Consider the following 25,347-nt stretch of genomic DNA (forward strand, 5'->3'; position numbering starts at 1 on the left):
CAGTCAGTCTGTGATTTCGAATGAGTGTATTGGCAATTACAGTGTCAAAATGCTCTTTCAATTGTAATGTCAACATACCTATGTCACACAGCTTTAGTCTATGAGGAAACAAAGCAGATGTCACACAGTGGGACTCACATCTGTGAAATCGTAAGGGAAAGTGACAACTCAGTGACCATACACTGGGTGAAAACGACAGACAGTAGAGAGGTAGTAGTGTTAAAGTACATGTAGTAGGCAGGTTTGTATTCTTACCTGTGTCTCACTGGAAGTATTGCAAGATCCCCGTGTTCCTGTTGTCGATGTCCTCTTCTTCTGCTTCCTCGTCTTCACTGTCCACAGGCTCCACAGCTGCCACACCACCTCCATCTGGACCATCCTCCTGCAGAAAAGGCACCTGTTGTCGCAAAGCTAAGTTGTGAAGCATACAGCAGGCCACGATGATCTGGCACACCTTCTTTGGTGAGTAGAATAGGGATCCACCTGTCATATGGAGGCACCTGAACCTGGCCTTCAGGAGGCCGAAGGTCCGCTCTATAATCCTCTGAGTTCGCCCATGGGCCTCATTGTAGCATTCCTCTGCCCTTGTCCTGGGATTCCTCACTGAGGTCAGTGGCCATGACAGGTTGGGGTAGCCAGAGTGACCTGCAAATGCCGAGGGACAACTGTTAGACACACACTAACCATTAGGGGCAACCCCAGACAACTATTCACACTGTATAGGGTCCTTGTCCTCACCTAATAGCCACACACGGTGCCTCTGGAGTTGCCCCATCACATAAGGGATGCTGCTATTCCTCAGGATGTGAGCGTCATGCACTGAGCCAGGGAATTTGGCATTAACATGGGAGATGTACTGGTCGGCCAAACACACCATCTACACATTCATCGAATGATAACTCTTCCGATTTCTGTACACCTGTTCACTCCTGCGGGGGGTACCAAAGCCACATGTGTCCCATCAATGGCACCTATGAAATTGGGGATATGTCCCAGGGCATAGAAATCACCTTTCACTGTAGGCAAATCCTCCACCTGAGGGAAAACGATGTAGCTCCGCATGTGTTTCAGCAGGGCAGACAACAGTCTGGACAACACGTTGGAAAACATAGGCTGGGACATCCCTGATGCTATGGCCACTGTTGTTTGGAATGACCCACTTGCAAGGAAATGGAGTTGACAGCACCTGCACTGGGGGGGGGGATTCCTGTGGGATGGCGGATAGCTGATATCGGGTCTGGCTCCAACTGGGCACACAGTTCCAGGATTGTGGCACGATCAAGCCTGTAGGTGATGATCACATGTCTTTCCTCCATTGTCGACAGGTCCACCAGCGGTCTGTACACCGGATGATGCCGCCATCTCCTCACATGTCCCAGCAGATGGTGCCTATGAAGGACAACAGTGAACACAGAGTCAACCAACTCGGAGGTACGTACACACAGCTTACACAGAACACAATTAATAATCCGAAATTTGCATGTATGAGTGTTGAGGCAAGGCCTAGGTAAATGTGACGCAGTTAAAAATTAAGCCATGTGGGCCCCTGAAATGGCGGCTGCCTGACCTGTAAAGTGGGACAATGGGATGTGAGGTAACTGCGCTGACATTGTACACCGTCGCAGTAAGGCGGTCAAAGACAGCGGCGCAATTCTGCATTGGTTAACATTGGACCCTATGGGTCCCAGGAGCCAATGACGATGTACGCCGGCGGTGACGGTATGCACCTCCGCGGACGTGACCACCATTTTCTATCTGTTTAATCACTCGATACCTGATCTTTAACATGAGAGGACCTACACTGCAAGTGCTGCTGTGACCTCAGTCTGGAAGAGACAATGGCTTGTGCGTCTGGGGAAAGGGCCCCTGCCTTCACATCGGAGGAGTTGGAGAAACTCATGAATGGGGTCCTCCCCCAGTACACGCTACTCTACGGTACTCCAGATAAACAGGTTAGCACACTGGGAGCATGCTGTATGGGCGATGCCTGTGTGGAGTGGGGTGGATGAAAGGTGGGGGGGGGGGGAGATTGAGGCGTGCATGAAACGACGGTGAGTGCATGTGCCACATGGCAAGGGTAGGGATGGGGGCCAATGACTGTGACGGTGCAGTTGGTAATAACTTTTCTTTTTCCCCTGTACAATTCCTGTAGGTCAGCGCCCACCAGAAGAAGGATGTTTGACGTGCCATCGCCAAGGACGTCTGGACCCTGGGGGTCTATCACAGACGGAGCACCCACTGCCGTAAGAGATGGGAGGACATTCGCCGCTGGAGCAAGAAGACAGCTGAGGCCCAGCTGGGGATGGCATCCCAACATGGGAGAGGTGCCCGTCGCACCAAGACCCCACTGATGTTCAGGATCCTGGCGGTGGCATACCCGGAGTTGGATGGGCGCTTGAGGGCATCACAGCAGCCACAAGGGGGCGAGTACACTCCCATTCAGTTGATTCAGCACGCAGTGGAGGGGTCTGGGTAGGGGAGGTGGGCTGTGGGTTTCCCTAGGCCAGGGCGAGTGTACTAGTTAGGTCCCCTTCTTCTGGCAGACCCTGTGGCACCCCACCCCACCTGTGTACAATGCTGTTAGACCTGACAGCCTTAGGGTGGTCACCCCTAACTTTTTGCCTGCCTCCCTCCACTTTTTGGACCTGTTTTTGCTGGCTTTTAGACTCTGCGCACTTTATCACTGCTAACCAGTGCTAAAGTGCATATGCTCTCTCCCTTTAAACATGGTAACCTGAGATCATACCTGATTGGACTATTTAATTTACTTATAAGTCCCTAATATTGTGCACTATATGTGCCTAGGGCCTGTAGATTAAATGCTACTAGTGAGTCTGCAGCACTGATTGTGCCACCCACTTAAGTAGCCCTTTTACCTTGTCTCAGGTCTGCCATTGCATGGCCTGTGTGTGCAGTTTCACTGTCACCTCGACTTGGCATTTAAAGGTACTTGCCAAGCCTAAACCTCCCCTTTCCCCACATATGTCACCCCTAATGTGTGCCCTAGGTAACCCCTAGAGCAGGGTGCTGTGTGGGTGAAAGGCATGACATGTACCTGTGTAGTTTACATGTCCTGGTAGTGTAAAACTCCTAAATTAGTTATGCACTACTGTGAGGCCTGCTCCCTTCATAGGCTAACATTGGGGCTGCCCTCATACAGTATTGAAGTGGTAGCTGCTGATCTGAAAGGAGTAGGAAGGTCATATTTAGTATGGCCAGAATGGTAATACTAAATCCTGCTGACTGGTGAAGTTGGATTTAATATTAATATTCTAGAAATGCCACTTTTAGGAAGTGAGCATTTCTTTGCACTTAAATCTTTCTGTGCCTTACAATCCACGTCTGGCTGGGCTTAGTTGACAGCTCCTGGTGCATTCACTCAGACACACCCCAAACACAGGGTACTCAGCCTCACTTGCATACATCTGCATTTTGAATGGGTCTTCCAGGGCTGGGAGGGTGGAGGGCCTGCTCTCACACAAAGGACTGCCACACCCCCTACTGGGACCCTGGCAGACAGGATTGAACTGAAAGGGGACCTGGTGCACTTCTTAGCCACTCTTTGAAGTCTCCCCCACTTCAAAGGCACATTTGGGTATAAAACAGGGCCCCACCCTACCTCATCAGACACTTGCTGGAGAAGAAACCTGAACCAGAACCTGCATCCTGCCAAGAACTGCCTGGTTGCCCAAAGGACTCACCTGACTGCTTTCTACAAAGGACTGCTGTCTTGCTGTTGCCCTGCTGCCTTGCTGAACTCTTGTCTGGCTGTAAAAGTGCTCCCCAAGGGCTTGGATAGAGCTTGCCTCCTGTTCCCTGAAGTCTCAGGACCAAAAAGACTTCTCTTTTTCATTTGGACTCTTCGTGCGGTGAAAGTTTTGACGCACAGCTTGTTCAGTGGCGAGAAAAACGCTGCACACCGACACTGATCGACGTGACGCCTTCGGGGTGACCGGAACTTCGACGCACGGCCCCGCAAGGACAACGCCACCAGACTCCTAGAGGGGAAATCGATGCGACGCCTGCCGTGAGAGCCAAACTTCGACGCACAGCCCCACGGAACGACGCGCAGCCGGAAAACAAGCCGGAGAATCCACACACAGACCCGGGACATCTGGTAATCCCCGCGACCCACAAAAAGAAACTGTCCACGTGCCGGAAAACGATGCATGACTTCCCCACGGGAAAAATACCTACGCAAGTCCGTGTGTGCTGGGGAGAAATTGACGCACACACCATTTTTCCACGTATCTCTTCTTCTGCGACCCTTTGCGGAGATTTTCCACTCCAAACCAGGTACTTTGTGCTTGAAAGAGACTTTGTTTGCTTTTTAAAGACTTAAGACACTTTATATCAGTTTCCAGTGATATCTCTTTAATTTCACATTTCATCTTCATTCGTTTTTGACCTACAATTATCCTGATAAATATTATATATTTTTCTAAACACTGTGTGGTGTATTTTTGTGGTGCTATATGGTGTCGTATGATTTAGTGCACAAATACTTTACACATTGCCTTCTAAGTTAAGCCTGACTGCTCGTGCCAAGCTACCAGAGGGTGGGCACAGGATAATCTTGGATTGTCTGTGACTTACCTTGACTAGAGTGAGGGTTCTTGCTTGGACAGAGGGTAACCTGACTGCCAACCAAAAAAACCATTTCTAACAAGTGCCAACTACACCTAGTCAGGCTCCTGTGACATCCATGTGTGCAGATGTCGGCCATAGCCTTGTAGGCCATTTCCCAGGGATTGAACAGTGGACCCCAAGTGCGCGGCGTAGTGCAGGGGGCTTCTGTGTCTGTCGTGTCCGCCAACGGTAGCGGTAATGCATGCACTCAACAGGTCTTTCTTCTGTCATCTCCCCCCCTTTTTGTGGTCTTCCTGTTCTTGTGTGCATTAGCATCATCAGGCGAAGGAGCAGTGGCACTGGAGCAGGAAGGAGCTGCATCCCACATGGCCCTGGAGGGCGAGACTACGGACTCAGAATTCACCAGTGGGACGGATGGGCGAGGGGAGCTCCACGGCAGGGACCGGAGCTGAGACCAGCGACACGGACATGCCCTCTGATGGGAGCTCCCTTGTGGTGGCGGCCACATCTGTGCCCCCCCCCATCTACAGGTACAGCCGCCACCCCCCTACCAGCACCGTCATCCCAGTAGCCCCTCAGCCTTTGCCCTGTGCCTGCTCACCCAGGAGGGTCGGCATCACCTTCGCCCCAGGCACCTCAGGCCCTGCCCCAGTCACCCCTGCTGCCCTCAGTGAGGAGGCCATTGACCTCCTCAGGTCCCTCACTGTTGGGCAGTCTACTACCTTGAATGCCATCCAGGGTGTAGAGAGGCAGTTGCAACAAACAAATGCATTCCTGGAGGGCCTTCATTCTGGTCAGGCAGTCCTTTGGCGAGCTTTTCAGACTCTGGCCTCAGCACTGATGGCAGCTATTGTCCCTGTCTCTAACCTCCCCCTCCAACTACCTCCACCCAGACCCACACCCCTGTACCTCAGCCTACCCCAAGCACACCATCAGACCAGCATGCACACACGTCAACACACAAGGGAAGCTCTGGCAAACATAAGCACCACACATCCCACTGGCACTCACGCAAGCATCACACACATGAAGACACACCAACATCCACTGCCTCCACTGTGTCCCCATCCTCCTCGTCTCCCTCCTCCCTCCCAGTCTCGTCTCCACTCACACCTGCATGCACTACATCTACAGCCACTACTTCCATCACCAGCACACACACCACCACACCCCGCTCACGTGCAGTCACCACCCCCACTACCATTCACACGTCCCTTGTGTCCTCCTCTCCCAGTGTGTCGTGACGCCCCCACCCAAGATACACAAACGCAGGCACACACCCACCCAACAGCCATTCACCTCACAACAGACCCCAGCGCATGCACCTTCACCCAAAGTAACCAAACGAACACCTCCTACAACCACAACCTCTTCCTCCACTCCCAAACCCCCTCCAGCTACCCGTCCCAGTGTTCCCAAGAAACTTTTCCTGTCCACCCTTGACCTCTTTCCCTCATCTCCCCCACCCCGTCAGTCTCCTAGTGCCCAACTCTCCAGGTCCCAACCTAGCACCTCAGCCACAACATCTCCGGGACCAGTGATGCCAGTAGTCACCGGATTCTGGAGTGCACCAGGCACCAGGGCAGCCAGTGTGGCAAGGAGCCACAGCACAGACAGTCCCCCACCTGTCAAACAACAAACATTGGCCTGTGCCCGGCGGGAGAGAGGGAAGACTCTAGCCACCAAAGCTGCTCCCAGGGGTACAGGTGGGAGTGTGGATTCAGCTGCAACACCTTCCAAGGTGGGGAAGGGGCACAAGAAACTCAGCAAGTCTGGGAAGAGCAGCACGGCGGAGAAGACCGCCATCATCCCCGCTGCGCAGGAGGCCACTGCCATCATCCCCGCTGCCCAGGAGGCCACTGCCATCATCCCCGCTGCCCAGGAGGCCACCGCCATCATCCCCGCTGGGCCAGACAGGACCGCCAGCACAAGCCCCGCAGGGCCGGAAAGGACCGCCAGCCCCAACCCCGAAGGGCCGGAAAGGACCGCCAGCACCAACCCCGAAGGGCCGGAAAGGACCGCCAGCACCAGACCCGCAGGGCTGGAAAGGACCGCCAGCACCAGCCCCGCAGGGCCAGACAGGACCGCCAGCAGCTGAGTCGCTGGGCCAGACAGGACCGCCATCAGCTGAGTCGCTGCCAAGGACCCCGCCGCAACAAGCACCGCTGAACAGGACACCGCCACCAGAAGCACCGCTGAACAGGACACAGCCACCACAAGCACCACTGCCAAGGACACCGCCGCCGCAAGCACCGCTGAACAGGACACCGCCGCCACAAGCACCGCTGGCCCATAAGCGCCAAGGGCACTGACGCTACTGTGTCCACCATGAGCAGGATGAAGCACTCTGGGCACTAAGCCCCCTCCAGAACCTGTGGAGATTCACATCCACTACCTCTGTCCTTGGCAGGATGAAGCACTCTGGGCACAAAGCCCCCTCCAGAACCAGTGGAGACTGTTATCCACTTTAGAGACTGTGGCTTTGCACTCCCCAGGATTGAACAGTAGGCAAACCACCCAGTGTAGAGACTTGAGAGACTGTGGTTTTGCACTCCCCAGGATTGCACAGTGGGCATGTGGCCCCCTCCTGGATTTGGTGTCGTGCACTCAACCGGCTGAGGTGCCCCCCCTTTCACTTCCCTGAGTTGCCTGTTTTATTTCTATCTGATGCCCCTGCAGTGTTCTCTCCATCATGCTCGGGTATTGGGTGTGTGCCTCGCCCATGCCGTGTGGGCCCAGTGTTCCATGGACTTCAATGGAGCAATACCTGGACTACTATTCTTGATGTATATATTTGTTAATAGTGTATACATATTTTTGCGTACCGGATTTTAATATATTACAACGGTTACACTCATTTCCTTTTGTCTTTGAATTCTTCCAGGTGGTTTGGGAGGTGTAACTGTAATGTATCATCCTGTATTAGTGTGTGTGTTGTAGTGGGTGAGGGTGGGGGTGTTGCGTGTGTGTTTTTTCCTTCCCCTGTGTCGTAGGTGCAGTACTCACCGTGGTCTTCGCCGCCGACGTTCGTGCTCCTGGTAGAGGAGCAAGAAGATAAGGGTAGGGAAAATGTGCAGCTCTGGTTCCATGGCATCCTGGTTCCTCGTGGGCTGTGTAGAGGTGACCGTTTTCCCTTCGAAATCCTGTTTCCGCCGTGTTTTTGTTCGCGGTGAATCCGTCCCGGAAAAGGTGGCGGATTGGTAGGTTGTGATACTGTGGGTGGTACATTGTCCTCCGCCTGTCTGTTGGCAGAGACCGCCATGCTGTTTGTTTGTACCGCCTTGGCGGTCGCAGTGTTAAAATGGCTGTCTTTGTTGGTGGTTTCCGCCACGGTCGTAATTCCATTTTTTTTCTGCCGGCCTGTTGGCGGTCTTATCGCGGCTTCAACACCGTAAATCCGCCAGGGTTGTAATGACCACCTTAATGTTGTCCATTGGTGATGCTAAAATGTTCTCGACAATTGATTTAGTTAGAGCTTATCAAATTCCGCTGGATCGGACCTGTAAGCACTGCACAGCCTTCATAACACCTGAAGGTTTGTTCCAGTACAAAAGGATGCCATTTGTTTTAGCCAGTGCATCTGCTGTGTTCCAAGGGGAATTATCTAGAATATTATCAAATATAACTAGTGCAAACGTTTTTCAGGACGACATATTGATATTTTGAAAGGATAAAAAGGAACATGATGGGCATATTGAGAGACGTTCTACAAGCATGTATGGACAAAGGATTAACTGTGAAAGAACAAAAATGCTAATTTGGGAAACAACTTGTGGAATATTTGGGTCACAATATTTCAGAGGAAGGCATTCGTCCGAAAACTAGACATGTGAAAGCCATTAGCCATGTTAAAGCCATTGGTGATGCTCAAGAACCCAAGAGCAAGGAACAATTGGCACTCTTCTTAGGGTTGACAGAATTTTACGCACGTTTCATAGAAAATTGCATATCCAAGGTCGAGAATCTTGGAGCGCTATTCAGGAAAAATGCAACATTTTGCTTGTGACAGAGACATACTGAAGAATTTGCAGCACTTAAAAAAGATCATAAAGATGCAAATCGTATCATTTCTGTGGATGCTAGTGGATATGACATTGGTGCTGCCTTATCCCAAAAAAGGAATGGGATTGAGTGGGTGGTCGCATATGCATCCTGTACTCTAATGCAAGCAGAGAGGAACTACTCTGTTATTGAAATGTAATGACTAGCTGCGACTTGGGCTGTGCAGCGGTTTAGGATGTATGTGTGGGGTCGCTAATTTAAGATCTGTATGGACCACAAACCCTTGGTAAATATCTTGGGTCCTAAAGGTGGGAGAAATCTTACCCCCTGGTTAGCGATACTGTCCTCAAAACTGCAAATGTACCATTATGAGATTATGCCCTTGCCAGGGAAAGATAATCATGGTTGCCTTTGTCGTATGAGAATTGTTAGGAAGTGGATGATGAGTGTTCTGTGGCATTTACATATGACGATGTGGTATTTTTTAAGATAATGGGATGAAATTAGAGTTTTCCGAGGATAAGTGGATCAAGGAAATGCTTAGGAATCTTAGCAAAGGTAAAGGAATTTATTATGAAGGGGTGGCCATCTGATCAGCAGCTTCAAGGGGACTGTAGTAAGTTGAGTTAGAAACAAATTTGTCTTGGTGGCACATTCCTTTCTCCACACGTGTTGCAGGAGCTGACAGGAAAGGCAGGTACTAGAACAGAAGTGAAGACTGCTGAGAGCCACAGTGAAGTGCTCACAAGGAGGGCAGGACACAAAAGAGGACTGCAATGAGCCACCTAAAAAAAAAAGGGGTGCATAGAGGAGGAACCTGGATTGCTAAACTGCAGTGAAGTGGTGGCAAGTAGGGTAGCAAAGCGCCCAAGCCAGGACCACCATGAACCATGGTCATAAGGAAGGCAGGAGTGAGTAGGAGATGGGCTCTTGTGAGTCCTGGGAGTGGCATTATGGAATTAAAGCCGTTCTGATGTGTATACACACACAAAAATAGCAGAGCTGTCATCACTGGCCTCTTGGTTACCTAGTGACGGACCTGCGATAAGAGCTTTCCTCCGTGTCAGGCAGTCAGTGGAGCAGACACAGGTACTAAAGGAGTCACGTCAGACTTCGATCCATGGGCTGGTTGGTCTGGTTGGTGTTGGTTCCACCTGTGTGGTCCGATGACCAGCAAAAGGCATCGCGCTTATTACAAAGAGCCAAAGTGGCCACATTGCAGGAGGGTGAGGCCGCACTGAGGGCGATTCTGCAGGGGCAATTGCCACCGGAAACGCAAGGAGCCTGACACACTGTGCCCAAAATGAAGTGCTCCTAGAACATGGTGCAAGCCTCTCACCAGTCCCCAGATGGAGCGCTCACCAGGCTTTTAAGTGAAACATATGGGGCCTCTGGCAGTGCTCACCTCGCACTTGTGCCACAATGATAATAAGCGCTCTTCACATGCTGTGCAGAAAAACACTTACGGCACCCGAGGCAGTAGGCAGATAGGCCAGAACATATGGGTAGATGCAGAGTGACACTTCCTCCTGTACTCCACCAATCAACAAGCCAGCAGTTCTAATGGGGGCTCCTCCTGGTTGTATCCTGGTGCTTGGGGCAGCCAAAGTCAATGTGCAGCTGGCAGCAGGGCAACATATGGAAAAGCAATCCAGTTGAGTCCTTTGGGCCACCCAGCAGACACCAGGCAACAGGGCAACAAAAGAAAACCAGTCCAGATGAGTTCTTTGTACAGTTCAGCAGGCCTTCTGCCAGAGATTTGGTCCCAGTCCCATAAGGGCTCTAAAACAATTATAGCCCCTCAACGTATACACCAAGTGCCCAGCTTCCAGAAGGTGGGAGAAGTTTCCAGCCAGATCTGACCAACACCAAAAATGTCCTTTCTCCTCTACCCTGGCTCCAGACATCAGTAGTGAGTAAACAAGCCCTTCATGTGAGTGCAGGACACATCCTATTCAAGTGTAAAGTGTGCCCCATCTCCCACTCTCCCAGCCCAGGAAGACCCTCAGTATGCAGATGTAAACCTGTCACACCTAACCCTCTCTGATGGATGGCTGTCTGAAGAGTAAGCACAAAGTGGAGCTGTCACCCTGCCCTAGAAGTGGACTGGAGTCATGCTGCAAAGCACCAGAGTTTTAAGCACAGAGAAATGCCAATGTCTAAAAGTGACATTTCTAAAATACTAATGTAAAATCCACCTACACCAGTGAGCAGGAATTCTCACTACCATTCTCAACATACCCACACTACCCCGTATAGATCAGAAATTACAACTTAGACATATTTAAGGGAATTCCCAATGAAAACCTATGAGAGAAGCAGCACTCACAGCAGTGAAAAACGTAATAGGCTGTTTGTCACTACTAGGACATGTACCACATAGAAATACATGCCCTACCTTTTACATACACAACACCCTGCCCATAGGAGTATCTAGGGCCTACCTTAGGGGTGACTTAGGTGTAGTAAAAAGGGAGTTTAGCCCTTGGCACATGGTTTTACTTGCCAAGTCAGTGTGGCAGTAAACTACGCATGCAGGCCCTGCAGTGGCAAGCCTGAGACAGGTTTGAAAGGCTACTTCTGTGGGTGAGACAATCAGTGCGGCAGGCCCACTAGTAGCAGTTCACTTACTGGAACTGGGTATATGGTATACCGCTTTACAAGGGACTTACATGTAAATGAAATAAGCCAAACAGGTATAAGCAAATTATACTAAGTGTTAGGGGAGATTAGCAGTGGTAAAGTGCTCAGAGCCCTAAATCCAACACAAAGAGGGTTAGACAAAAAGGCAAAACTTTTGGGGATAACCCTGCAGAAAGGGCTGTTTCCAACAGTTTACATTCTTACAATTACTTTCATTTTCTATGAGCATTTCATAGGAATGTAAGTGTTTTTTGCCCTCTCTCTACTATGTGCTTATTCCCCCCACATTGCCACTCCATGCTTTCTGTGTTGCTTCTCAAACCTCTCACTGTGCATTTGCATCCTCACCACTCGCTTCCTCCCTCAGCAATTTTTTAATACCTGCTCCTATGTGCTGATCCGCCTTTTGGTGGAGTTCACTTGCTTTCTCTTTCTCCTGCTCTTCCTTTGGTCTCCCACCATACACCTTTCTACTTTTTTTTTTTTTTTTTTTTTTTTTGAAAAACCAGTGATTTGCTACCAGACAGCTCAAGGCACTGTTTGCTGAACAGCATTAGCAACAGGCATTGTTAAAACCAGCATGTTGGGTAACGCCTGTCAACGTCAAGACCTATTGGCTTTGCTAATGCTTGCCAGTACAGTGCTGTTTTTAGAAGGAAGTTTACCAACATCCACGAAATAGCCCCCCCTTAAGATGCTAACCCCACATTTACATTTTTGTTCTTATGAGTAAAGCTCACTATATTTGAATTAAGGCGAGTGAAAATGTATTTACTGCCTTTCAGTCTAAAAAACATAATTGCCATACAACCTTTCTCTCTTCCTCCCATTTGTGTGGATTTGCTAAGATCTTAATGTACATTTAGTGGCTAAAGGCATCATCTGCAATCTGTTTTATCGATTGCAAATCTTCATATTCTGTAAATCTGAGGGTTTGCATCTGCTAAAACACTTTTTGAAATGCACTAAGCCTTATTAACGATTCAGAAAAGGTTAAAAAGGACTTAAGAAACAATAAGGAATCACTATTTGGAAGGGGTGTGTGTATAGTGTTGCTTCCAAATACTGACTTCTTATGCTATGTATCAATGTTTTGCGACTAGAATCTGGTTCAAAACATTAATATTTTGCAACCAATTCAAAGGAGGTGGTAACCCATTCTCAAATGTGTAGGAGTCCCCAAGGGACCCCTTTGTGAATATTGCCAAAAACGATAGGCAGTGGTCAAAAACGTTTGTGCAAGTTTTCATTTTTTTTTAAACACATCTCGTTTTCCTTTAATAAAAAAGGGCTGCCTTTAAGTAAGAAGATTGCTTTATCTATGAGACACCTGGGAGAAAGATCTGTTCGAAGAGGATTGCCTGACACTAAATGGTGCTTAGCTCTGTAATATTTCCAACTGGTGTCTACAAATCGCTGTTTCAAAAATATCCAATTCTCCATCATCCACAGTGCTTATTTTAACCCTGCTAAATTAAACCATGTACATCCTACAACACACCTCCCCTGTCCTCATTGCACTTATAAGATACTGACCTATCTCATGCCCTTTGGTATTGTCCTTCACTGACCCGCTATTGGCGATCTGTACCGAGGATCATAGCTGACACTACACAATGCGAGGGACTAGACACTTAGGGGCTGTGCTTTTGGGGGTTACATGCACTTAAAACGAAACAGTGTGCCGACCTGACTTGAGGAATTAGCACTCCTTTTGCCAAAAGGAGTGGTATTACTGTACAGTGACACAAGCAATTTACTCCCCACCATTATGTCTTGGCATCAAGTTGTAGCTTGTCTGGCGGAGGCTAAAAATACAGTACTTCATAGAGAAGAATCAAGAGTTCCCCACAAATATCAAATTTCACTGAAATGGGATGCATTGCTAGATCAGTGCCAAGCTCTCATACATGACTACAATCTCATGCTTCAGAACATTGTATACAACCTCCAAGCCCCCGCACCCGTGGGATTGCTCCGCAAATGCAACCTCATGGAGTTTTACTCCTTCTCTAGAGGCTCCAACTGGATGTCCAGACGCTGTGGCCTATCTCTAGAACCAGATGTCCGAGTGCCACATTACTAAATACACCCACCACTCAAAATGCTACCTCCCTCCATAGATCATTTATAAACCACCCTCCACCAGATCACCTCCTAAGTACACTTTGTCTATATGCCGCCACTTCTGTTTGAATTCATGTTTCGGATTCTGCTACCTAAAGTTGGTCTCTACGAAACGATGCTGGTAAATGCAGTGCAAGACAAAGACGACACATGCTGTTTCACTCCCTCCTATCATGCTGTTCTGTTATACGTAGTTAATGTTCTTATATGTGTATGTCATATTAGCGGTCATCCGTTTACTTTTTCTGTGTTACTTGCTTAATTGTTGTATAATTCACAATAAACAGATTTTGTTTTTAAAAAATGTCTATTTCAAAGCAGTCACAGACATGGTGGTCTGCTGACCCCCACCAGGTGATTGTGCCGGTGACTGTGGACAATCGTAGTGGGGTGCAATTTGCAAACTATCTCATGAATATTGATCAGGTAGGTTGAACTGCGACACACCATGATTCTGTATTCTGTGAACAGTTATATTAGTGCACATGTTGGTTCTCAAAATTAAAAACTATTTGTTAAATGTCTGCACGCAATTTGCAACCACGTTTACCTATTTTTTACTTTGTACACGAGGCGAAAGGCCTTGTGTTCATTCCTCTTTTACAAGTCACAGCCATTGTTAGGTATTATTGAGCAGTAATGTGAAAGTGTCCATGTAAAAACCAAAGATCCACCTGCTTTATATAAAACATCTGCTATTATGTACAGATGTAGTCATAGAGTGAATGAATACACCTGCCTTACCTTTCTTTACACAAACAGAAAGCCATCTGCTTCTAGTGAATAGTTAAAAGGTTATTCCTTGAACAAACATCCTGCTGTAGAATAAAAGCTTCCCGTTATGGGCTGAGCATTTGGCTATTGATTTTCTCGAACCGCCCTGTAAAAACAAATAAATGACAAATCTCTAGAAATGTAATGTTAACTAACAATAATTAAAATAAAAAGTATCATACAGAACTGAAGAAGAAGAATATGTTACACTCTGTGGATCTGAATATATACAATATAGTATGTGTGTTTGCTATGATTCATCATCATAATAACAGCCCCAAACCACTCTGCACGCTTTACCTCTCTCAGGCATACTGGGATTATGCAGCAAAGTTATCTACATTATTTAGCATTCTAAATTAAATTATCCAAACATCTAAATTATTTGGACAGTATTATTTTCACCTATTTGAGCAACAAACCTTTTGTTTGTGAAATCTACAAATTATGGGAGAAATTATCTGGCAAGTAATAGAAATTAATAACTATGCAGCAAACGATGCAGCCACAGAATTAAATAAATTCACTAGCACTCTCCACTATTCCACCAACATTTTGTTCACGAAAGTTAAACAACACTTAAGGATTCTAATTCCAGTTAGTGCCCATTGTTATCTGTCATTTGAAGAAAATAGACTTTTCAGGCTAAATAAACAAATTAATTAAAGCTGTCTGCGTGTAAAACCTAAAAAAAAATGGAATTTGCCATCAAGGCACTGCGTAGTAATATAAAAGTCCTATATAAATATGGTGACATAATCAAGTCATAAAATCGGTACTCCTGTTAAATTGACCTCAATCTGTTGTGTTATACAGAACTGTGGCACTGGTTTCTCTATTTAGTGGCACCAGCCTTCCTTGAAGCATGTCATGCTTGGCGCAGACCTCTACAGGATTGGGCTCCTGTCCCGGCTTAGTCTGCAAAGTGTTTGTGGACAAATTGTGGTGGAATCGTATATACGTAGTATCTCCAGTAAGTTATAGACAACCAGGGCCTCCATTTGAGTGTCACTCACAGGTGCAGTCCCATTTCATAATCAGCCAGCCATTCTGCGTCATGTTTTACATCATATCCACTAGGAGAATAGGGGTGGCGTAAAATAACTGATAATAATTCCAGTTTTGAGAAACTCAAATCTTCTATTGCGTGCTCGGACCCTGATTTCGGAATGGTCAGCAAGAATCTCACCAATTTACTCGCTTCCCCACTTGACTAATAACTGGCTCATGTGAAGCAGACCTACTGCGGAATGATCTGTCCTCAGCCGATGGCTTTTAAACTTGAATGCAAATGTTAGTAAGGTCGCTCGTATGCACCTCCTCGAGCCAAGCTGAAACTGGCAACCATGCCAGTGACTCCTCTCATGCCACTTATTTACGGTCACTGTTTTTAGCATGAACAACGGACGGAAAACTTCCAGCTTCCACAGTTCTCCTTGCACTGCTAAAGCTTCCAGGACATGGAGGACCAGAGCAGCTAACAACTGCTCAGGGTCCCGTTTGGAGTTGCAAAGAGAGCATCGGGCCAGCTGTCATCTGTGTAGGACTTTTTTCACAGTCCCTCAAAAAATTGTGAGGAAGAGTTAACAGGGTTAGGAGCCATGGTCGGCTTCTGGGAGAGATACTTTAACTCCATTTATCCTTAATGCAAAGAAATTGCAAAAGCCTCAAGAATTGCCCACATATTTCCATGTTTCTGCATTCATCACATCAAATTAACCAGAGCTTCTGAACGGCCTCCACTATCCTGCTTTACAGAAAGGCAGCGCCTGAGATGAGTGTGATGAGTGGCAAGAATAATTAAATAGGCCCTGATGGCTTCTCACATGAGTGTGTGACCGGCTTTGCATGACGTGTCACCTCTGCACTAGCCTCCATAGATAGTGAGGGTTTCATGCAGTTGCATGTCATGGTGACTTTAGGCAGCTTGAAAAATGATCACAAGATCTCATAACTCTTTGGAAGTGTTCATCAAAGGAGATTCGCCGTCCCTTGGAGGGGGTACACAATAAGGAGTAGCCAGAATGGTGGCCAGGAGCAACCTCAACACTGATTAAATTCATTGTTTGATATAAATGCTTCCCCCTCTATGCTCCTCACAAACGTCACTGCTTGCTTATCAAATGTGTGTACCACTGAGGGCCCTATAACAAGTCAGGTGGAACGAACTTATTGCATGCTTTTGTGAATTGATTTTGTTCCACCTGATTATTCGGTTATTAGTTGTTCGGTTTTTCCACACCAGTGTTTTTCGGACGGTGAAATTAGCTAGAAAAATCATGAGAGACTGTGGTTGCAGTAGCAGCTAAGTCTCATTCTCGTTTTTTTTCCAACAGACAAAGCATACATTGCTTTCTGCTGCTAGATAATATTTCCCCTTCCCTCGCTCACCCGCCATCCCCCACTCATGAAAAAGCCCTCAACTTAGATTTGCCACTTGCTCAGGGACGTTGGTAAATGTATCCTTTTAAACACACAGAGTTAGGAATTCTATGAGCCTTTTCAGCTTGAAAAAACTGCCCCACGTAGTGATTCTCTATTCTGTGGGGTTTAACTTGTAATTGCACGGTACCTGGTGGGATTCTTGCACATTAATGGTAAATTTGCTTGTGAATTTACCATGTGGTAGATCACCAGCACCATGCACCTCGTAATTGTCCACTAGACGCTCTTTTCATTCTTCTAACTTTTAACCAATCACTAGTAGAAAAGAAATGGTGCCTTGACATATGCTGGCACCTGCACAGCCTGAAGCCCTTAGTAGTTACCTAAGTGATGAGAAGACGGAGGCTTCTAGTCAACATTAGGTCTCCTGCAAGTAGAGTTCCATAAGTAATAGCTTATCTGTAGGAAGAACGTTGGTTTGATTGCTGTTTTTTCAATGGTAGAAGGAGTAGAGTTCGGAACGAGCTAACCCTTGAAAAGGGATATCTTCATGGACCAAGGTAATACATATGAACATTTGAGAACTCTGGTGACAAGTATTATTGATTTTTTTCATAACATGATTCGTGTTGGCTTACACCTTTCTCGGTTGTCCCTTCTAGAAGAGATCAGTTTAATCATGCCTATGTAATATTGATAGCTTGCCCCCCCTTTGGCAGTTCTTTTATCTTGTTGCCTATGTGGCTAATTCTGCGGACTTACTCCTTCTACGACGTATTTCATTGGCATAGAATTTAATAGGTTCCATTGGTTTGCTGTATATCTGAGAGATTCTGTTGGCCTGCTCCTGTTAACTGGTTCAGTAATTTGCAGCTTGACTGACATTTAGTTTGAGCTCTGTCTGTGTGGCAGTTTTTGCTGATTTGCTACACGTTTTAATTGTTAATTTGGCTTAATGCGGGTACTGTTTACTGGATGTTTGCAGTTGTCCTGCTGGCGGTTTTTGCAGGTTACATTGACTTGTTGCTATTTGAATGGTTCAGTTTCTGTGCTTCCATTCTCTTTCTGCCTGTTTGGAAGGCTTACTCCTTGTTTGATTGTTTAAGGTGGAGTGTTGCTCGTTAAGTGAAATCTGTTGTCTTACTGACACCTCAAATGCTGTTATTTGGATGCCTCTTGACATTTCGTTGGATTGATACTGCTTCACAGATTAATTTAACTTGCTATTCTTTGATGTGGCCTTTACCTTGCCATCAACGGATTACACTTGTTGGTCTGCCTATTGCTTGGTTGGAATTGTGAACTTACTTTCGGATTGGTTTGTTTTTTGTTCATTGCTCATGTACCTCGTCTTAGTCAAAAATTTCATTTACTTGCTGAATTTGTGACTGTTTTTGTTGCCTTGCTGACTCAGAATTTAAAGTTGAGCATAAGCGTATGGCCTTATGCTCAACTTAGTGTACTTACTTCTGTGGGCTTAAAGCATTTTATTTGTTCGTTTCTGTGCCATTTAAAAATCCTTGTTTGCTAGTGGTCAGTCATGCCTATTTGTCCCTACTTTTTCTCTTTGGGAGCAGGGACTAACTACTGTATAATTACACTTTGTCGTGTTTATTTGTTCTTTGGGGGACTTTTTTTCTTGGTTCCCTGTTCGTCAATGTGCTCACAATGCTGAGCTTGGGGGCACTGTATACACATCCTACTGCTTTGTCCATAGAGCTTAAATTGCACTCCCTACACCATATTCTTTGCTTGTCCTGCCACCCAATCTCCCTCCTCCCACTGTCATTTGTTAAGTCCTGTGCCACCGTGTCCCATATCCCCTTGTTTTCTTTTGCCTTGCCGCTCCGCGCACATTGCAACATGTTTTTGATTCCTCTTGCTTGTTTGCGGGCATCTTGCTGTTTCTTTGTGATGCCTGCAGGGTCTTTTTCATTTTGTGATTTCATGTAGTGCAAACTCGATAGGAAGGTATTGCAGTGCTTTGCATGAGCACCGGGTTCATTACACAAGTACACATTCATTTTTGGTAGCAAGGAGAGATTAAATGATTTGCCCAGAATCAGAGGATGTTGTGCAGGCGCTGAGACTTGGACCATGATACCCAGCTGCAAAGTCGGCAGCTCTGGCCCTTACACCACATCCTCTCCCCTACGATTCTTTGTCTGGTGCGTTTTGGGGCAGTTTGGGAATAACTCATTTTTTTTATATAGCACTTGGTAATCCAGGTTCTGCCATTTCATAACCCTGCAAAGCAGGTGCCATTCTTAAGAAAATCAATATAATTCAGTTGCATCGATCTTGCAGCGATGAAGTGGTGAAAAAGCTCTGTCGGATTGTAAACTGTGACATTCTCAATCTGTCAAGACCTCTGCAGGGGGTGCATTAACCACCTGACTTGAGTAGAGTTTAACATTAGGCAATAGCATTTGCTCCCGTTAACCTCCAAAGGGTCACCAACCAAGCACATAGGTTAGTTGTAGGCAAAAATGGTGAAAGGTGTTGTCTCCATAATAGTGGAAAACGAGTTGTGACTCCAGACCCAAGTACTTCACGGCCTCAAGCTTGATAGCAAAAAACTTCTAGCCTTTGGATGTAAAATGGGCCTCTTCAAATAGAGTTCAGTTAGCACGAACTAGATACAAAGGTATTACAGTGCTTTACATGACCACCGGTTACATTACACAAGAACACATTCATTTTTGGTAGCAAGGGGAGATTAAGTGATTTGCCCATAATATCACGATGTTGAGCTTGCGGCGAGACTCAAACCGTGTTCCCCAGCTGCAAAGTTTGCAGCTCGGGACCTTACGCCACATCCTCTCCCCTAGGGTCTTTGTCTGGTGCGTCTTGGGGCAGCCTAGGAATAACTCAGTTTTCTTTTTTATATAGCGCTTGGTAATACAGGTTTTGCCATTTCATAGCACTGCAAAGCAGGTGATATTCTTAACAAAATCTCTATACTTTATTTGCAGTGACCTTGCAGAGATGAAGAGGTGAAAAAGGTATGTCAGGATTGTAATCTGTGACACACTCGTTCTGTCAAGACCTCTGCAATAGGTACATTAACCAACTGACTTGAGTAGAGGTTAACACTAGGTGATAACACATGCGCTTGATCACCTCCGGAGGATCACCAACCAATCACATAGGATAGTTCTAGGCAAGAAGATGGTGAAAGGAGTCTCCAAAATGGTTGAAAAGGAGTCATGACTCCACACCGAAGTACTTCAGGTACACAAGCTTGATAGTAAAAAACATCTAGACTTTGGATGTAAATTGGGCCTCTTCAAATAGAGTTAAGTTAGTAGAGGCAGCCATTATCCCAATCCTGTAGTGCAAAGAAGCTATCCCAAGTGGCAAGCTCACTGCCACAGTGAGAGGAGCAGAATATCATAGGGCGCAAAAGTGGAGCACACTCCATCACTTCCTCCTCTCATAATTCACTGGTGTCATGGCTTTGATGACACTCCCCTCGCTACTTCGACCTTGCAGGTGCTACTTCCAGAAGCACTGTCTAAAACAGCACTCAAATAGCACTGCTTCCTGTCTGGCCCGTCAGTCACAGACGCAGGGCTCTTCATCCAACACCTGGACTACTGTGTATAATGATCCATGCATCGTATGTCACATTCCAGCAATATTCTACGTGCACTCCTCTCTTCCAACCCCGGCTTTATGTAACCACTCTACTAAGTTTGATGTAAACTCTATGCATTATTTCTGATTGCCATGGTTACCAAGTACATGGAAAATCAATGTCAAGAAAATTTCTTTCTGATCCTATCAAGTGGCCCTTTTCTCACGCCTGCTTCTACTAGTGTTCCTCTCAGTGCTTCACCACGCCTCCACATGTCTATAGGAATATACGTGTGTTTGGTTATATGGGTACACACCCCAAGGACTGCATCTCAAAGCCAATCCCGGACAGTAACAGTAAAGACTCCATGGGTGGGAGATGTTTTAAACAGGAGAACTGTTGTTTCACAAACTGTGGCCACCAGGACCAGCCACTGCGTGTTGTTATGTAACCCAAATATGTAATTGTGACTGAAGTCTTTTTTGTATAAGACAAAAAACAGGCAGGCTCCGACAGTAACCATTGTGTAAATAAGTTCCATATAAATTATTTTTACGTCATTTTTCTTATGTGAGTATCAAGAAACTCTGACATGGTTCTGGACCTACCTTGGATTCTGAAAACAAACATACACTTGAATCTTTTTCATAGCCTGAAAAAATGCCAATGGAACCAGCCCTGTAGGAGCCTCACTGGGCACCACTCGTCTAGGTGAAAAAACACTGTATAGTCCATACCCAGGCTTTCCGCTCTACTCTCAGTGGTCCAGATGGCAAGGCCAAGACTTCATATTTTGACTAGCCACCCAAACAGAGATAATTCTGACTTCAAAACCACCAGCCAGTGCACAAATATATGCAATGAAAAGGCACAGTCAAGGCCCAGCAGATTCAGGTACATATATCTGTTCTGACAGTGTCCAGTCCTGAGCCGAGGGCTGTCATAAAATTAGTAATCCAAGGCAGTGCTTTAAATGACTACAGAGGACAAACCCTTCTGTCTTTCATTTTAAAACACTGACCCAAGGTCACAGATGTCACACTTCTGGAATCTATCCTTTTGGCCCATCTACCACTGAAGCTCTGTTCCACCAGTGAAGCCACCTGTTAAGTTAAGCTACCTCTTCCGTAATTCTCTTTGTATACAGTCAATGTTTTTAAAAGTTACACTGGTATTGCCAAAGTAGAGGAATAATTCCAAAGGTTTAACACAGAGAAAAATATGCCTGCCCCCTTTTCTTTGCTCCTACATATTTTGACACCCTCATTCTCTGGGTTAAATGGCACAAAGGTGCCTCTTTGTGACTTGTTTGGTGTTATAAACATTTAGGTAAATACACTAGAAAGTGTTGCATCTCTAGGGTATCACAGCCAGTCAGTAGGAATGAGGCAAAAATGCTCCCAAGATTGCGGCCTTATTGTGCCCTCTCTCTTACAGCGGCAGGCCCAGGAGGGTTGCTGTGGCACCTGACACACATCCACTACACTCCAAAACAAAACACGTAGTTAAAAGACATTGGTGGTCATTATGACCCTGGCGGTCTTCTGACTGTCAGGGTTAACGTGGTGGTATCACTGCCAACAGGCTGGCGTTAATGACTGCCAAATTTTGACCATGGTGGTGATCCCTCCCATAGACAGCCAATGTACCACACCAACCGCCAGCGTGGTACGAACACCGAACACGGTGGTAGCCACCTACAGGCAAGCGGAAGACAAGGATCCGCCCACCTTATTATGACATGCCACACCGCCACGATTTCCGGGGTGGTAGCAACGACACCAAAAGCCTGGCGGAAACACATCATATAAAATGAGCCACTCACCTCATATAAAAGGAGCCACTCACCTCCAGGGACATACAGGAGTCTGCGGCCACCATGGAACCTGAACTGCAAGTATTCCCGATGCTGTATCACGCCGTGGCTGTCCTGGAGCACCAACGCCGATGAGGACGACGACGGTGAGTACAGCCACCTAGCACACAAGGGTGGGAAAGTGGGGGGAGAGTGACACACACACGCACAACACACACCATATACACACACCACACACCCAGAAACACATGCAGAGGAATAAACAGTAACAGAACCCTGGAGTAAAGAAAAGCAGGACACATACACAGTTCCTACCACTGACTTCCTTATGTATGAATATGTAAAATGTAAAAACATGCACAACTGCAGTAAATAAATGAATGCAGGCCCAAAGGCCAGTCCAAAGTCACTAATGCCCACAGGGCAAAGTCCAAGCCCCGACTTGACTCCGGACAACATCGGGACTCCACTGTTCAGGGGCATCATGTTGGAAATGGGCAGGCACCTCAGGGGGTGGGGGTTGCAGCTCATTGTGAGGGGGCTCCTAGCCCACTGGTTCTGGAGGGATCTGGCTGCCCACGGGATGAGGAGGGGGCTGGCTGCCCACTGGTTCTGGAGGGGGCTGGCTGCCCACTGGTTCTGGAGGGGGCTGGCTGCCCACTGGTTCTGGAGGGGGCTGGCTGCCCACTGGTTCTGGAGGGGGCTTCCTGCCCACTGGTTCTGGAGGGGGCTTCCTGCTGACATGATTTGGAGGGGGCTGGCTGCCCACTGGTTCTAGAGGGGGCTTTCTGCCCACAGGATGAGGAGGGGGCTGGCTGCCCACAGGATGAGGAGGGGCCTTCCTACCCACAGGATGAGGAGGGGCCTTCCTACCCACAGGATGAGGAGGGCCCTTCCTATCCACAGAATGCGGAAGGGGCTGGCTGACCGCTGGTTATTGATGGTGCCCCTTGGCCTCTGGTCCTGGATGCTGCCCCTTGGCCTCTGGTCCTGGATGCTGCCCCTTGGCCTCTGGTTCGGCATGCTGCTCCATGGCCATTATATTGTGAGCCTCCTGGTCCAGGGATTTCGGGGGGGGGGGGGCTTCTGGTCCAGGAATTTCATGGGGCCTCCTGGTCCAGGAGTTTCTGTGGGGCCTCCTGGTCCAGGAGTTTCTGTGGGGCCTCCTGGTCCAGGGATTTCTGTGGGGCCTCCTGGTCCAGGGATTTCTGTGGGGCCTCTTTGTCCAGGGATTTCTGTGGGGCCTCCTTGTCCAGGGATTTCTGGGGGGCCTCAGTGTACGGGCCTTCATGGCCTTTGATTTCTGGAGGGCCTCCTTGGCCTTGGATGTCTGGAGGGGGGGCTCCTTGGCCTTTGGTTTCTGGAGGGGCTCCTTGGCCTTTGATCTCGGGGGACCTCCTTGGCCTTGGATGTCTGGGGGGCGGCCTTCTTGGCCTTTGATGTCTGGGGGGCCTCCCTGGTCTTGGATGTCTGGGGGGCCTCCCTGGTCTTGGATGTCTGGGGGGGCCTCCCTGGTCATGGATGTCTGGGGGTCCTCCTTGGTCATGGATGTCTGGGGGGGGCCTCCTTGGTCATGGATGTCTGGGGGGGGCCTCCTTGGTCATGGATGTCTGGGGGGGCCACGTTGGTCGTGGATTTCTGGGGGGGCCTCCTTGGTCGTGGATGTCTGGGGGGGCCTCCTTGGTCGTGGATGTCTGGGGGGGCCTCCTTGGTCGTGGATATCTGGGGGGGTCCTCCTTGGTCTTGGATATCTGGGGGGGCCTCCTTGGTCTTGGATATCTGGTGGGGCCTCCTTGGCCTTTGATTTCTGGGGGGCCTCCTTGGCCTTTGATTTCTGGGGGGCCTCCTTGGCCTTTGATTTCTGGGGGGCCTCCTTGGCCTTGGATGTCTAGGGGGCTTCCTTGGGCAGGGACTTCTTTGGGGCCTCCTTGGCCCTGGCTTTCGGAAGTGGTCCCATGGTCTTGCCAGTCTGTTTGGGAGGGGGAGGCACTTTAGACCTCCGCTTTGAGGGGGAGGAGTGTCCATGTTGCTGGAGTCTGGCTTTTCACTCATGTGCCCCTTAGTGGCAGCTGGAGACTTTGGGAGTGGAGCTGCGTTAAACTGGGTGCTTGAGGTACCTGCCTGGGGCGGTGTGACCTTCCTCTTATGGCCACGATGGGGTAAAGGGGGAGGAAAGAGGTCAAGGCGGGCAAGGAAAAGCTTCTTAGGGCCAATGGGGCAGGATGTGGGAGGAGGGATGGGAGTGGAGATAGAGGGAGTGGTTGTAGGAGGAAGAGATGTGCTGGACTTGGGTGCAGGTAAATGGACAGTGTGCATGTGTGAGGTGGATGGCTATTGGGTGTTTGAGTGTGAGCGTGTGTGTGTTACTGGAGGGAGAACAAACATGACGCGTGGATGGATGTTGTGGTGGTATCTGCAAGTGAGTTAGGTGTGCTGCATGAGGTGGTGGTGACAGCGCATGTGGTGTGTGGGGTGCATGTCTGCGGGTCTACTGTTGTAGTGACTGTTGGCAAGGCTGTGCATCTGGCAGGATCTGGGACTGTAGATGCAAGTGTGAGTGAGGATGTAACTCTGAGGGAGGAAGGGAGACAGTGGATGAAGTGTGTATCTATCTGTTGCCTGTGTGAGTGTTTGTCGACTGAAGTCTTCTGCTTGTTTTTGTACGAGTCTTGTGTGTTGTTTTGGGTGCATGCTTGTCTGAATGAGTGCATGGGATGGGTTGGGGGTGAGGAGACTGGGACAGGGAAGAACGGATGAAACAGGGACACTGGCTGCCATCAGTGAAGAGGCCAGAGCCTGAAACGATCTCTGTAGGCCCGCCAACCCCCCATGGATGCCCCCCTGGATGGCATTCACAATGGTTGACTGCCCTACAGAGATGGATCTCAGGAGGTCAATAGCCTCCTCGCTGAGGGCAGCAGGGCTGACTGGGGCAGGGCCTGAGGTGCCTGGGGTGAAGGTGATGCCCACCCTCTTGGGTGAGTGGGCACGGGCAACTCAGTGGGGGGCTACTGGGAGGGCAGTGCTGGTACTGGGTTGGCGGTAGAACCTGTAGCTGGAGTGGTCCCAGAGGTGTCCACCACCACCAGGGAGCTCCCATCCAAAGACAAATCAGTCAGTGGTGTCACCTCCTGTCCCCACCATGGTGCTCCCCTCGCTCTCCGTCCCACTGGTCCCCTCGGCATCGGTGGACCATCGATGGGACCCATATTGCTTTAGTGCCCCCCCCCGGCCAATTAACAGGTGTACAGGAATCAGAAGATTTTCCACTCACTCAATGTCCAGATGGTGTGCCTGGTTGACCAGTACATCTCCCACGTCACTACCAAGTATTCAGGTCGGTGCATGATGCCTTTGTCCTGAGGAATAGCAGTGTCCCACAGCTGATGGCACAACTACAGAGCCACAGAGTGTGGCTAATGGGTGATCC

The sequence above is a fragment of the Pleurodeles waltl genome, chromosome 12 (genome assembly GCF_031143425.1).
Source record: "Pleurodeles waltl isolate 20211129_DDA chromosome 12, aPleWal1.hap1.20221129, whole genome shotgun sequence".
Classification (NCBI taxonomy): Eukaryota; Metazoa; Chordata; class Amphibia; order Caudata; family Salamandridae; genus Pleurodeles; species Pleurodeles waltl.